Raw genomic sequence first — 15872 nt, forward strand, 5'->3', positions numbered from 1 at the left:
CGACCCCAGTTCTCTCTCCCTCCCTCCCTGTGTCCCTCCTTCCTTCCCTCCTTCTCTCCCTTTTTACCCTCTCTGCCCTCTCACATGTACTCTAACCACCCTCGCCTCCCATTCCCCCCATTCCAATTCCATATGTAGGGGAATGCCATCCAGTTGGGGTCATGTAGAGAACTGACAGGTCATGTGAAGTAGGGACTAGGGCTTCTCTCCTATCTCTAGATTAAGGCAGTTATTCCTCCATGGGGGATGTGTTCGCAAGGTCCTTTTGTGCACCAGGGACATATCCTGGCTCCATTGTCTGAGGTCACTTAGACTGCTCAGTCCTTCTGGCTGAGACCCATATTCAGGGGGGCCTGAGTCCGTACCATGCTGACTTCCCAGGTATCAGTCTGGTGGCCTATTAGCTCCTCCTTGTTCAGGTCAGCTGTCTCTATGGGTTTCTGCCACCTGGTCTTGTCCTCTCCATCTGCATCTGGGTTCTACTTTGACTCAGTGTTTATGTATGGGTGTTTGCTCCTGTTTCCAACAGACATTGGTTGAGGGCTCCATGGATAAGTTAGTTGTTGATCTCACTCTCCAGGAAGGGCATTTATGGTAGCCTTTCCATAGAAGCTCAAATTGTTAGTTGGCAGCAGTCTTGTAGTTCTCCAGACCTTTCTTTGTGTTCAATCCTGTTCAGCTATGTTCATAGCAGCACTATTTGTAATAGCAAGAACCTGGAAGCAACCTAGATGCCCCTCAATTGAAGAATGGTTAATGAAGATGTGGCACATCTACACAATGGAATACTACTCTGCAGAAAAAAATAATGGTATCTGGAAATTCACAGGCAACTGGATGGAACTTGAAGAAACCATCCTGAATGAGGTAACCCAGTCACAAAAAGAGGAACACAGTATGTACTCACTCATATATGGATTTTAGACCTAGAGCAAAGGATCACCAGCCTATAATTCACACCACCAGAGCTACTAGGATACAAGATGTGTTCTAAGAGATTCATATAAAGTCCTTCACAGAACTAGGAAGGGACAAGTCCCCCAGAGCATAGAGGAAGTGGGGGGGCAGTGAATGGAGAGAGAAGTAGGAGAAAACGAGGAGGAGGAAAGGAAAACATGTGTGACCAGGAAGATTGAGCCTGGTTAGGAATAGAAGACAGGAGAGAGAGAGAGAGAGAGAGAGAGAGAGAGAGAGAGAGAGAGAGAGAGAGACAGAGAGAGAGAGAGAGAGAGAGAGAGAGAGAGAACATAAAAGAGGGAGCCAATATTGGTTTGAAGATAAATGTTTAAAATTTTTGTTTAGAATTTCTTATATGTACTCAGTGAAACATGATCATATTCACTTTCTGTTTCTCCTTTCCATTCCCCCTCCCATATACCTCCAACTACTTCTCCTCCTAACTTTCCTTGTTCTCTTTACTATTTGGAACTCACTAAGTCTAATTATGCTGCCCTAGTATGCATATGTGGGTCAGGGTAATCCTACCAATGGCTGTACCTTCAGGGAATGATTATGTCACTCGTAACAGCTACCTAGTGCCAACAGTTTCTCAGTAGGGCATAGGTCCCCAAGAGTACATCCCTCATTGATGTTGAAGTTTGACTGCTTTGACTTGGTACAGTTCTTATGCAAGTTTGGTGCAGGAGTTTGTGAGGGCAATAGTTGTATTATGTCCAGAAGACAGCACATCATAGCACTCCTTTCCACCACCAAGGGCTTACATCTATTCTACTTCCTCTTTTACATTGTTCCTGTAGCCTTGGCCAGCAGGTAGGGAATTCATAAATTTATCCCATTAGGTTGTGCACTAAGTCTCTTCTCAGTAATTTGACCAGTTATGCTTCTCTGCATTGACTCCTATCCACTCCAAAAAGGGAAGTGTCTTTGAACACTGTTGAGAGCAGCCAAGGTCTATGGCATAAACATAAATGCTTAGAACAATGGTTCTCAACCTTAGGTTATGACCCTTTTTGGAGTTGCATATCAATATTCTCTATACCAGATATTTACATTGCTATTCATAAGAGTGGCAAGAATACAGCTATGAAATAGCAATAAAACTATTTTAAGGTTGGTGTTTGCCACCATATGTGGAACTGTATTAGTGGGTCGCAGCACTCAGAAGGTTGAGAACCACTGCTTTAGAGGAAATTTTTGACAGCATGGCAAAATAAAACAACAGGTTATGCTCTAGGACCATAAATATAATGTTGCTCTTCCAATCACTGTGTCTGATAATTAAATATTTTTATTAGGAAAAATTCTTTGTTAGCTGACTGTTTGAACGTATTCATCCTTGGTTGGTTATTGCTATTGACTTGGACAAAGGTAGACCATTGTTGAAGTGATCTGCTTACCTCATTCTTGCTGAGGGAAAATTCCCTTTAAAAGCATGTTTTCACTAACATAACATCACTTGCTAAATTCTTTCCTCCTCTAGGTTCTACTCTCCCATAGCATAACAGACTGGTGGACCCTGAGTTACATTTAATTTTCAAACTATTTAATACAATTTAAACCGAAAGAATAATTGAGCGTATAATGATTTATGTATATGCATGATATATGACCATAGGAATGTGGACATGTGAAACCAACTCAGTAATATTGTCAGAAAGGAAAATAAGTGCATATCATATTAAGAATTCTGATAAAAATTATATTCTAGTATTATCTTCAGAATTAATTAATTAATGAGAAAAACTATTTGAATTACAATGAGTTATAATGACATTCACAATTACAAAATATGACTACAAATGCTGGATATTTCAGCTCAACATGCTACATGGCTTTCAGAGAAAGACTGAAAATAATCAGTTGTTGGAAAGAAATGTTTTAAAGGATACCTGTAATGTAAAAATTAAAATGTGTTTCAGTACAAAAGTAATAATATTGAATTATAATGACATTTTATACATAGATAGTATTATTGTTTTGTGACTAATGTATAAAAGTATTTCATCTAATATATTAATTTGTTTTGTACTAATGTATATATGTTTACTATATATAATATAATCATCTTAGAATGCAGTACTATATAATAGAATTTTCTGGTTATTGATATTTTAAAAATTCATGTGTGACTACAGAGTATAGCACATATATAAAATGTTTCTGTCAGTGAAATATGTAGGCATTATAATTAAATTATTAAGAGGAAAGTGTGTAATCAAGGAACTATTAGTTAACAGTCCTGAATCAAACTGAATGAAATGGCTTATGAAGGACATATAATGACACTGTGTTATTTCCCCTCTTACCACCAAGAGGCACCAGTTGGATAACTCATGAAAAATGAAACCCACTCTATGAAATAAACATGCCAGGTTAAAGGGTTCTGACTTTGACAACAGAATTAAAAAGATACTTATCTTTTTAATGGCTTAGTTGGCCATTCATTGCATGTTTAGGTGAATAGTGCCAGTGAGTCAGAAATAAAGGCCTTTAGTAGAATGTGTGTTCTCAGACAAGCAATCCTCCTACAGTATTTCTGCTTTGAATGCTTGTCATGAACATGACAGACAGCAAAGCCATGGCAACTCAAAATCCATGAAAGACAACAAAGAGGAAAACTAACTCACTTTTTTACTGTGACAAATATTCTATTTTCATGCTACAAGCTGCAAGATCAAACAGTAATTATACAGCCTTTTTGTCACAAGTAGCTTAGAAGAATTAAGGATTCTTCTGAAAGATGAAACCAGTTACAAAAGTTGTACCTGGCCTTATAATGTCGTGAATGTATTTTTGTGTCTTGTTGTAGATTCTTCCTGTAGCTTATTTCTTTCTGTAACAAACTTGGGATTTATTTCCCACAGTTCAGCACCATCTGATAATTTACTGGGAAGAGATTTCTCCCATGCATTTGGAGTTTCACTGATTATACTCCCCAGCTATATGTAAATACCTAGCAGGTCCTAATTTACTGATTATATTCCTTAGCTGTGTGTGAGGCCTGTTTCCCACTATCAGGTCCTTGTTCCCCTCTGCCTTTTTGCAATTACCTTTATTGATTGGCATTTGGTCAGTGTTTAGGGCCCAAGCAAAAGCATCCCATCTAAGACATTTCCAGACATACAAAGTTGTTGATTCATAGCTGCCTAGATGGATAGAAAATATATGTCCTCAGCTTTACAGCATTGGCAGATAGAGAAAGCAATAACCTAAACTAACCTTGCACCAAAAGACTCTCAAGCCTCTTGTTGCATTAACTTAAGATTTTAGCTCTGAAATTTACCACTCCCTTCCTTTTCCCCTGAAAAGATAAAGACATAGGTAACCAGCCCATTTGCTCATCCTCAGGAAAAGTAAACTTTCCTAAAGGCCTGGGCTTCCACTGAGGCTGGAGCACTGAAGGAACCAGGTTATGTTTCTTGTGCAAATCAAACTTAGACCCTCTCTTTGACCTACAGCCATAAGTAATTAATGCTAAAAGTTTCTCCTAGCAGTTTTACTTTATTGATCTGTGTATAAATCTTACCTGCTTTACTGACCCTGAGAAACTCAAGCCTAGCATTGTATTGTAAAAATAATTACTATTGCATATGTATATATACCTCTACCCTCAAGAATTGGAGGAAGACAAGAACTTGAGAGATAAAAGAAACAAAAAAGAGCCAGTTCCTCCGGGAGAGATACCTCCTTAGCCTAGAGACTCAAGGGAGGGCCTAGACCCTACTCCAAATAACTTGACAGATTTTGATGATCTCTCATGGAAGGTCTCACCCTCCCTGGGGAGTAAATGGGGGATGGAAAGGGGGGTTCTATAGGGGATATGGGTGGATGGGAGGGAGAGGGAACTGGGATCAATATGTAAAATAAGAAAAGTTATTTAAAAAAGAAAGGGTAAAGAATCAAACATCAAAAGGAAACAGCAAAGGGAATTAGGGAGAGGGAGGCAAGCTATAGAGAAACAGAGAAGAATAAAGAACAGGAGCAAGAACAATTGCATGTGAGTCAATTCTTTTTTCTCTCAGATTTTAGCTCCCTCGACTTTTTGAAACCAGAGAAGAAATTTTAAAAGCTAGACTTTTAAAGTTTTCAATATTTTCATTTGTTGAATTTTTTTTTTTTTTTTTTTTTTTTTTTTTTGCACACTATTACCACCTGTAAAAAGGGTGATTCAAAACAATGACATATAGGAATTCCTTTCATTATTTTTAAAACAATCTTATTTTACATACCAATCACAGTTCCCTCTCCCTCCTGTCTTCTCACCCCCCACACCATCTCCCCACCCCTCCACCCCCATCCATTCCTCAGTGAGGGTGAGGCCTCCCATAGGGAATCATCCAAAATCTGTCATATCATTTTAGGCAGGATCTCCCACCCTGCCTGTATCCAGACTGAGCAAGGAATCTCTTCATAAGGACTGGGCTCAAAAAAGCCAGTTCATGAACTAGGGATAATTACTGGTTCCACTGTCAGAAGCCCTATAAACTGCCCAAGCCTCCCAACTGCCATCCACTAACAGGGGGCCTACTTTGGTGTTATGCATGTTCCATAGCTGTCAGTCTGGAGTCAGTGAGCTATTGCTCACTGGTGTTAGCTGTTTCTGTGTGTTTCCTCATCATGGATTTGGCCTCTTTGCTCATCACTCTTCCATCTCAACAACTGGACTCCAGGAATTTGGCCCAGTGCTTAGACAAAAGCAAAGGATAACCAGGCTGGAGTCCAAAATCCCAGATAAGCCAGGAAGCAAGGAGGACCCTAAGACTATTCTCCAGGTGTGAATAGACAAAATCTCCTGATTAAATTGGGAGCATTTGGGGAGAAGGCAGGGTAGTAGGAGAGCAGGGAGAGGAGAACGGAAGTAGGGAGAACATGAATGATCCATAAGGCCAAGTTGGGAGAAGGACAGAGAGAGAGAGCAAGGAAAGAGATACCTTGATGGATGGAGCCATTATGAGATTAATGAGAAACCTAGCACCAGGGAAATTCCCAGGGATCCACAAGGATGACCTCAACTAAGAATCTAAGCAATAGTGTAGAGAGTACCTTAACTGCCCTTTCTCAATAATCAGATTGATGACTACCTTATTTGCCGTCATAGAGTCTTTACCTAGCAACTAAAGTATAGAAACTCTAAGTTTCCTAGGGACTGACTCTACCAAGCTTCTGCTTTACATTATTTCCATTGTAACTGTATCCCTTAGAGAAGGCTTCCAGAGAACTACCTACTGCTTGACACACTTTGAGCTGGCAAGTGATGCCAGTTGCAGCTACTCACTTCATCCTCCCATAATCAATTTTACCATTCCCATGTTTACCAAAACTGCTTTTTTTTTAAAAAAAATCTGTTTTGATATTTATTTATAAAATTTATTTATTTTTTAATTTTACATGTGGATCCCAGTGCCCTCTCCCTCCTTCCCTCCCTTCCTCACTCTTATACTCTCTCCCCCCCTCACATGCACTCTGACCATCCTCCCCTCCACCCCCCCACTCCACAAGTAAGGCTATGCCATCCAGGTGGGGTCATGTATTAGTCACTTAATTTCATAAATAGAAGACTCTGAACAAACTCCATTTGACTACGTTGGTAGAAATCTAGCAGTAGGATACATAGGAAAAAAAGTATGTAATTTTATAAAAAAAAAAAGTAAGAAAAAAATAATTTTATATTTTTTAAAACAAGATAGCATGAATTTCACAGTAAATATTTTATGAATCACTTATGGGCCAAATATACTTCATATTTCCTTCAGTTAGCTTTGTATAAGTATTTTTAGCCCTCACACAGATTTCCTATTCTAATGTCAGAATATATCTCGATCTTCAAAATAGCTTTTTGAGAAAGTTTGACAAGCTTATATCTAATTATTGTTCTCTGCAAACTGGTACCAGGCAAGAAAACTGAAAATTTCTTCAGAAAAATTTAAAAAATACATGAAAGATGTACATTGGAAAAAATAAAACACTCATTTGTAAAATCAAGAACAGCAATATAGCCACAAAGTGAAGTACTTCGAGTCAAGAGTCAAGCTATGTAAACAAATATCACAACTCTCTTACATGCTTGCAGTATGTACCAATTAGAGTATGTGTGTTTTCTTCTATCAACAAATATATTCCTTGTTTTTACAGGATTAAGAAATGAAGTCATTTCTCATTAAAGACTCTTGGTTTGGGATTTTAAAAGGGTGTGGGGTCTATACCACATCTTTATAATTCTTGATCTAGGCTGACAGTGGTTGTAGTTCTTGTATGTTCAGTGATCACAAAGGCAGATTTTTAAAAAATTACAAATTTTATGTCTCTGATAACTTGTATGACATATACCTTTTACACTTCTATTGAACAAAGAAAATCACATGACTAGAAGAAATAGACACAAGCGGAGTCACATTGTCACAAGAAATAGTTCATTTTTCTAAAACAGTGGTTCTCATCTTGTGAGTTGCAACCCTTGCAGTGAAGTGACCATTTCATAGGGGTCACCTGAGAACACCAGAAACCACAGACTCTTAAATTTTAATTTATAACAATCTAACAAAATTAAAATTATGAAGAAGCAATGAAAATAATTTTATGGTTCTGTATCATCACAACATGAGGAATTAAAGGGTCACAGCGTTACGAAGGTTGAGAGCTACTGTTAAAGAAATTGATTTCGTGCATTGTTCAAAGAAAATATCATCCATCATACCAAAATTTTCTATAGTAATATCTAGAGTCCTGAGATAGAATTTTTAGTTTCACAATTTTCTTATTTTAAGGTGAAGAACATTATATTATAAAATATATTTTATTATAAATGACATATTATAAAATGCTTTTGATATTTCATCTGTAAGGACACAATAAAATGATACACTCAAATAAGTAAAAAGATTCATTGTCTCATTGGGGGTGAGGACAGGGGCAGACATGATGTGGGAGAACTAAGTCTGGGGTCGCGAAACCCGGAGCTATCTCTTGCTTCCTGGATGGAGACAGAGAGCATCAGGAGGCATCCTTAGGACTGGAACCTGCCGGCGTTCATCTGTCTCTGTTATAAGGTATTTCTCCCTGAATAAACATCTATTCAGCCTATCTGTTTTCCTTGATCTTTATATTTTCACAATAGGTATGATTGTCTGAAAAAAGTCATAAGGAATCATACTATTAACTGTATACTTAAACACATTTATGTGTTTATACTTAAACACATAGGATGACATAGTCTTTTAATACTTCAAAGCTCGCTCACTACCAGTGACAAACCTTCTCCAAGAAAGCCACACCTCCTCCCATTAAGCTACCTACTAATCTTTCCCAAATAGTCCACTTATTGATGACTCAGTGTTCAAATATATGTGACTATGTAGGACATTCTCATTCTAACTACCACAGGTACTATGCTTATCTCCAAAGAAGAGAAGCAAACCACAACCCCATGGAGCTAGGATGCCTATACCTTCAGTGATCTTCAGAATGACACCTGTCACAGTCAGGGTTATTATTTTTCCCATGAAACTCTATGACCAAAAACAAGGAAAGAGCGGTCAGGGAGGGAGGGAGAGAGGAAGAGGGAACTGGGATAGAAATGTAAAATAAAAAACAAACAAACAAACAAAAACCAAGGAAAGATTTTACTTGACTTCCACATCACCATAGTATTCCATGTTGAAATCCCTAAGGATAAGAGCTCAAGCAAGGCTGGAACCTGGATGTACAGCTACTGTAGACTCCATGGAGGGGATACCACTTACTCTCTTGTTTGTCTTTTTGTTTTGTTTTGTTTGTTTTTGTTTTCAGAGCCCAGGACCAACATTTCAGGGATGGAACCACTTACAACAGTCTAAATTCTATTACCTCAGTTACTAATTAAGAAAATAACAGCTAGATCTATCAAGGACATTTTTTCCTCATTTCAGTTGACTCTAGCTTGCCAACATGATGGGGGATGTCTTTCAGTGTGTTGTGAATATGTGCTTCTCTTTTGGTTGATGAGTAAAGCTATTTTGATCAATTGACAGGCAGGTTTAGCCAGGAAGGAAATTCAAATATGGATTGAGAAAGGTAGTAGGCAGAGACAAGGAGATGCCATGTAGCTGCTGACGAAGCAAGACACCCAGACATCACTGGTAAGCCAAGACCACATGGGAATACACAAATTAACAGAAATTGGTTAATAATTAAGAGAGAACTAGCTAATAAAAAGCCTGAGCAATAGGCCAAATGGTTTATTATTAATATAAGACTCTATGTTTATTTGGGACTAAAATACTGTGATACTGGGCAAGACAGAAATTTCTGTCTAAACAGCACAGCACCATTACTCTAACTCTTCAGTGGAGGTACACTTACATTTGTAGTTATCAACAGCTCTTGAGTCGGACTTAAGGGACACTCAACACGATGAAAATCATACCTGATCCTACAAACCCAGACAACTACCCCTGGTTAGTAAAGTCATGGATCTTGAGAGGAGAACCTACAGCCACATTAGTAAACCTGCATGGTACCCAATTACATTCTAAATATTTAGCATATACCCACAGATAAGTGTAGTCTCACCACTCATCAAAGAAACTAAATTACTAAACTACATTAAAATGAAGAGTTGTGAATAATTGTCCCAAAGGAGACATCTATAATATAACTCTTTCACATTAGGTACAGGGACTATTGCAGAGGAAAAGAGTGAGAAAGGTTGTCAGAGCCAGAGCCAGAGTCTGAGGTTGATTTGAGAATGTGTCTCCTAGTAACATCAGAATCTATACCCAAGCATTCTTACCATCATGACTTCCTACATATGAAGCAAACAAGGATGATGGCAGCAGAATGGCAAACACAGATAGAGGGACTCATAGATGGACTACCAACATCTAAGGAATGCTGAGAACAGACGAAATTATCTTCCATAAGAAATATGTCACCAGTTGATTATCTAATACCAACTTGTTGACACTGAAAACATATTTGTATAAGTAACTTGATAGAGACTGAGAATGTTGTACTTAAATATTTAGCACTGTGTGTATGTGTATGTGTATGCATGAATGTAACAATGATTAATGAAAAAAGAAGTCATGAACTTGAAAGACAGCAAAGAAAGTATATGGGAGGATTTATAAGGAAGATAGGAAAGGGAGGTATTGATGTTATTTTATTAAAATAGGAAAAAAGAAAAGAAATACATATATGCCAGTTATTGACATGAAATATGGAACAGAAATATCACAAACTTACAGCAAATTTAGACTATATAGAAAGATTCTGTCTGAAAATCTCTCACCATAAAACTCAAGAATACAAATTAAAAATAATTTTCTTTTTAAGAAAATAAATAATTTTTGTGCATCCATGGTCATATGGAGATTTATCCTCCTCTGCTCTTCAAATCTGTCCTCATATTAAATATTATATTTTAAACATTCTTTGACATACCATACCAAGAAATTGATCAGTACAACATGCATATGTATATTTTATTAATTAAATTTATTTATTTTATATCTCTACCACAGTTTCTTCTACCTCCTCTCCTCTCAGTCTCCATTCCTCCTCCTTCAAAAAAGGAAGTCCTGCTATGGATATCAATGAAGCATGGTATATCAAGTTTTAGTAAGACTAAGCTCCTTCCCTTTTATTGAGGCTGGGCAGGAAACCTAGTAAGAGGAATAGTTTCTCAAAACTCAGACAAAGCATTAGAGATAGCTCCTGCTCCCACTGCCAGGAGTCACACAGATAGACCATTATACAAGTATCACACATATGTAGAAGACCTAGATTTGTTCCTTGCAGGTTACCTGGCTGTCATTCCAGAATTCGTAAGTTCCTATGAGCCCAGGTTAATTGTGACTCTGGCTTGGCTTCACATGTGATGACATTGACCTCCCTGTTTCATACAACCATTCGTCCCTCTCCTCAGCAAAATTCCCTGAGCTCAGTCCAGTGCTTAGTTGTCTGTCCATACATTGGTTTCCAGCAATTACTGGTTGAAACTCTCTGATAACAACTGGGGTTATCACCAAACTATGGGTGTAGCACAATATCATTAGGCACCATAACATTGAGTTTTTTTTTTTGTTTTGTTTTGTTTTTATTTATAAATCTAATCATGTTTGATGCTATTCTAGGTCTCTGAGCCATCCACACTCTGGCTTCTAGAAGTCCAGTCAGTGTCAGAGGTAAACATATACTCATGATACACGTTTGTGGATGGACCTGACATTGGTTGGCAATTCTCACCTTCTATGTATTGCCATTACCACCAGCAAATTTCATTGGCAGTGAAATTTAAAGTTTATGTTAATGGGCCCTTCATCCTAATACCTCCACTGGATATTCTGCAGTGTAACAGTGGATGGCTAGTTCAGGCTATGCATTCACCATTACTAGAAATTAACAATCACTGGTAATTAATATTTCTCATGTCAGTGGATTCAATTCACCATTAAAAGGACACAGGCTAACAGAATGGACAATAAAATGGTATCAATCTTTCTGCTATATACAAAAAACACACCTCAACATTAAAGACATATATTACCTCAAGAGCAAGGATTGGGAAAAAGGTTTTCCCAATATACCTAAATATACCTAAGAATCAAAATTAACCAAAAGAGATGGAGAATGACATTTCTTATTCATCAAAGGAAAAAAAAATCAAGACAATGTCTCAGTTTGAACCTGTATGCCCTAAATACAAGGGCACCCACATTTGTAAAACAAACATTACTAAAGCTTATATCACACATTGAACCCTATACAATAATAGTTGGAGACTTCAACACCTTTTACCAAAGGACAGGTCTTCAAAACAAAAGCTATACATAGAAATAATGGAACTAACAGATGTTATGATTCAAACGGACATAACTGAAATCTACAGAACATTTTACCCAGCACAAGAGTATATAACTTCTCAGCTTCCTGGAAATTTCTCCAAATTGACGGTACACTTGTTACAAAGCATACTTTGCCTCAAAAGCTACAAAAAAATGGAGTAACCTCCTATATTTTATTAGATCACCATGGATTAAAATGGGAGTTCAACAACAACACAAACTACAGAAAGCCTAAAAACTCACTGAAACTGGACAACCCTCAATTGCATTAGAAATGTGTCAAGGAAAACTTAAAGAAAGAAACCAAAGACTTCCTATAATTCAATGAAAATGAATGTACAACATCCCCAAATTTGTGAGAAACAATGAAAGCAAAGCTAAGAGAAAAGTACATAGCATGAGGTGCCTGCAAAAAGAACTTGGAGAAATTTCATACTTTCAACTAAACAGCATACCTGAAAACTCTAGACCAAAAAGAAGTAAACATTCTTATTGAAATCAAAAGAAATAATCAAACTAAGGCTGAAATAAATTAACTAGAAGCAAAGGAGATAATACAAAGAAGCAATAAAACAATGAGTTGGTTCTTTGAAAAAATCAATGAGATAGGTAAACTCATCTCCAAACTAACTACATGTAGAGAGAATACCTAAATTAACAAAATTAAAAAGGAAAAGAAGGACATAACAACTAAGGAAATCCAAAGAATCCCTATGTCATACTTCAAAAAACTATTCCACGATATTGGAAAATCTGCAAGGAATGAACAAATTTATTGATAGATACCATATATCAAAATTAAATTAATCAAGACTAGATAAACTATTTTAATTGAACCATAATCCTTAAAGAAATAGAAACAGTCATTAAAAGGTCTACACATACACACACACACACATGCACACGCACACGCACATGCGCATACGCACACACACAATACAGAAAGAACCTCAACAGGTCAAGATGGTTTTACAGTAAAATTCTACCAGGCCTTCAAAAAAGACCACAAATGCTTAACAAAGAAGAGAATTACAGACCAATTTCTCTCATGAACATTGATAAAATAATATTCAATAAAATACTCACAACCTGAACCATAAACTCATTGAAAAAAACCATCCTCAGTGATCAAGCAGTCTTCATCATAGAGATGCAGAGATGATTCAACAAAGAAAAACCTGTCAATGTAACCTATCACTTAAACGAAAAGAAAAATCCACATAATGATCTCATTAGATGCTGAAAAGCCTTTGACAATATCCAACACACCTTTAATACAAAAATTTTGGAGATATAAGGGATACAAAGGAAATACCTAAATATAATAAAAGCAATATACAGCAAGCACATACCCAATATTAAGTTAAATGGAACAAATCCTCTAAAATCACAAACAAGACAGGGTTGCCACTCTTCATTCCTATTGAATATAGTACTTGAAATTCTAGCGAGAGCAATAAGACAACACAAGGAAATCAAGGGGATACACATTGGAAAAGAAGTGAAAGTATCATTATTTTATTTGATATAGCATACTTAAGTAACCCCAAACATTCAGTCACATAACTCCTATAGCTCATTTATATATTCTTTATATATTGCATGCTAACAGGTATGGAAATATGGAAACTTGAAACAACAGGTACCTATTGTCTCACAATTCCTTTGACATTTGATTTTGGCTTATCTTAGTTATTGGTTTCCTTTTCAGGTGAGTTAGACTTTGGTTAGGAGAACCTCTGCCTCTTCCTAGTTTGTTCAAGGTTTATTGTCAGTTGTGGCCATTTCTAAAGCTGGCTTATAACTCTGAAGCTATAGTCCTCTTAGCTGGCCAAAAGGATCTTGAATGAAGACAGACATTGCAATCTGGTTTGATCTGGTTTCACATCACTGAAATGACATATGTCATCATTATGCATTACATATTTGTGTCCCTCCAAAAGGAAAAAATACACACACACACACACACACACACACACACACACACACACACACAAAAACACCAAGAGATCAAAGCATTCCTCTCTCTTCTTACCTTAAAAGTTGGTAATTACCTTGGTTCTGCCTCAACTAGATGATAGGACAGATTTAGTAGACTTCCTAAGGGAGGCCTTACCCTCTCCAAGGAGAAGATGGGAGTAGGGGAAATGGAAGGAGGAGGAGGAAAAGAGCAGTGGGAACTGTGATTGGAATGTAAAAAATTAAAATAATAAAAATATGAAAAATGTCAGTCATGATCGCAGTTATTCACACATTTTTCCATTATAGTACTTGTTACTCCACAAGTTCGTAATTTCTGATTGTATTTCATTTTGTGACTTGCTGTGACCACTGAAATGTTAAGGAGAGCTATTGTGTCATTTCAACCTGGATCTTTAAATGTCAGAAAGTAGCTTATTTGGACATTCTTTTTGTCCTAATTAATGATCTTGGAAAAACAATACAAAGTAAAGTTTATATGAACTTGGATACTTGAGCTGCTATGCTGGAAAGACACATAGCACCAGCCTACTTTCCACTGGACTTGTAAAATCAAAGAAAAATATTTTCATTGGCTTAAAATAAGTTTCAATAAGAAAATTCTTATGCAGAATACTGCACATTCTTTACATGTTTTAATTTGTACGCATAATAGAGTATTAGATTTTAGGTGCCTTGAGAATCTGAAAGATTTTGGTTTTTCAAGACAGGGTTTCTCTGTGGTGTTGGAAGCTGTCCTGAAACTAGCTTTCTAGTCCAGGCTGGACTCAAACTCACAGAGATCTGCTTGCCTCTTCTCCCTCCCTCTCCCGCCCAATTTCTGGGATTAAAAGTGTGGGCCACCACTGCCTGGTGGAACCACATTCTTTACTTATTATGATGGCTTAAGTATTTAACCTATGTAACTTGTTAATAATATTTATTAGAGGAACATTGAAGTAATTCTATAAATGCTATTACTATTATTTCCCTAGTTATTATAATACTTATCTCCTTTCCTATCATATACTAGACAATTACATTGAATTACACTGAATACTTAGGTTCCTGATTTTAACAATGTTTTTGTTAATTTATTTTAAACATTACCTGCATCATTCCTGGATTTGTATACCATTTTTTTTTCCTATTTACTAACATTACTAACATAAATCTTTGATTGGCTCATATTTAGAACTTTCAGCTTATGAATTATTAAAACTGTTTACTTTCTTTTTCTGTCTTAAATTTCCATTTCCTCTACACTATTACTGTTATGCAGCATAGTTGATCAATTTGATCATTATCACTAACCACTAATTCTTTTACTAGGTAGACTGCGTATTGATAATCCTCACCATAAATCTCCTGCCATTACCATTAATTTTTGCTTGGTGAAACATGTAAACATCTCAATCCCAAATCATAATTACTGCCCAGAGGTTCATAGATTAATTATATACTCAGTCACCATCAATATTCCTAAAGGAAAGTAATAATAAATAATAAAGTATTTTTTCTTGGTGTCCTTTAACCAAGAATTAGCTAAGAATTGAATTTTCCAGTCCTCTTTCCCTGTGTCTTCCATCTTCATATCTGTCTATTATGTGAGTATGATTCTGTGCCTGATTGGATGCTGTCTTGTGAATCTGTCTGTCTATGACTGTGTATGTTCCCTAATATATGATTTTGCTCCTTGTATTGAATAGTACAAATAGTACAGAAAGTATGGTGAAGAAATGAGGAATAGTTTTTAAAAATCTCTAAGATATTTTTACAAAGGATAAGTTTACTTTATGAACTGTCTCACCTTTCCAGAAAGCGAACAAAAACAATGTTTTTAAAGCTATATATGTTGCATTCCAAATTTATGGTAGTTATTCATTTTATGAGACTACTTTCATCTTATTTGTTGTCTTCTAGAGCAAATGGTTATCATAACACACATGCTAAAACACAGGGCATTACTCTTGCGTCAGGGGCATGGAAGAATATATAATTTAAGACTTGTAGCTATGCATTAAATTAGGTTATAATTGTTTATTTCATGGGAAATCTGAGTCAAGTATGGTTGGTTGTTACACTGTTCCCTTAAAGGCAGATTAAAGAAGAAGACTGAGTACAAGGTAG

Source organism: Phodopus roborovskii, unplaced genomic scaffold (genome assembly GCF_943737965.1).
Source record: "Phodopus roborovskii unplaced genomic scaffold, PHOROB, whole genome shotgun sequence".
NCBI classification, from domain to species: Eukaryota; Metazoa; Chordata; class Mammalia; order Rodentia; family Cricetidae; genus Phodopus; species Phodopus roborovskii.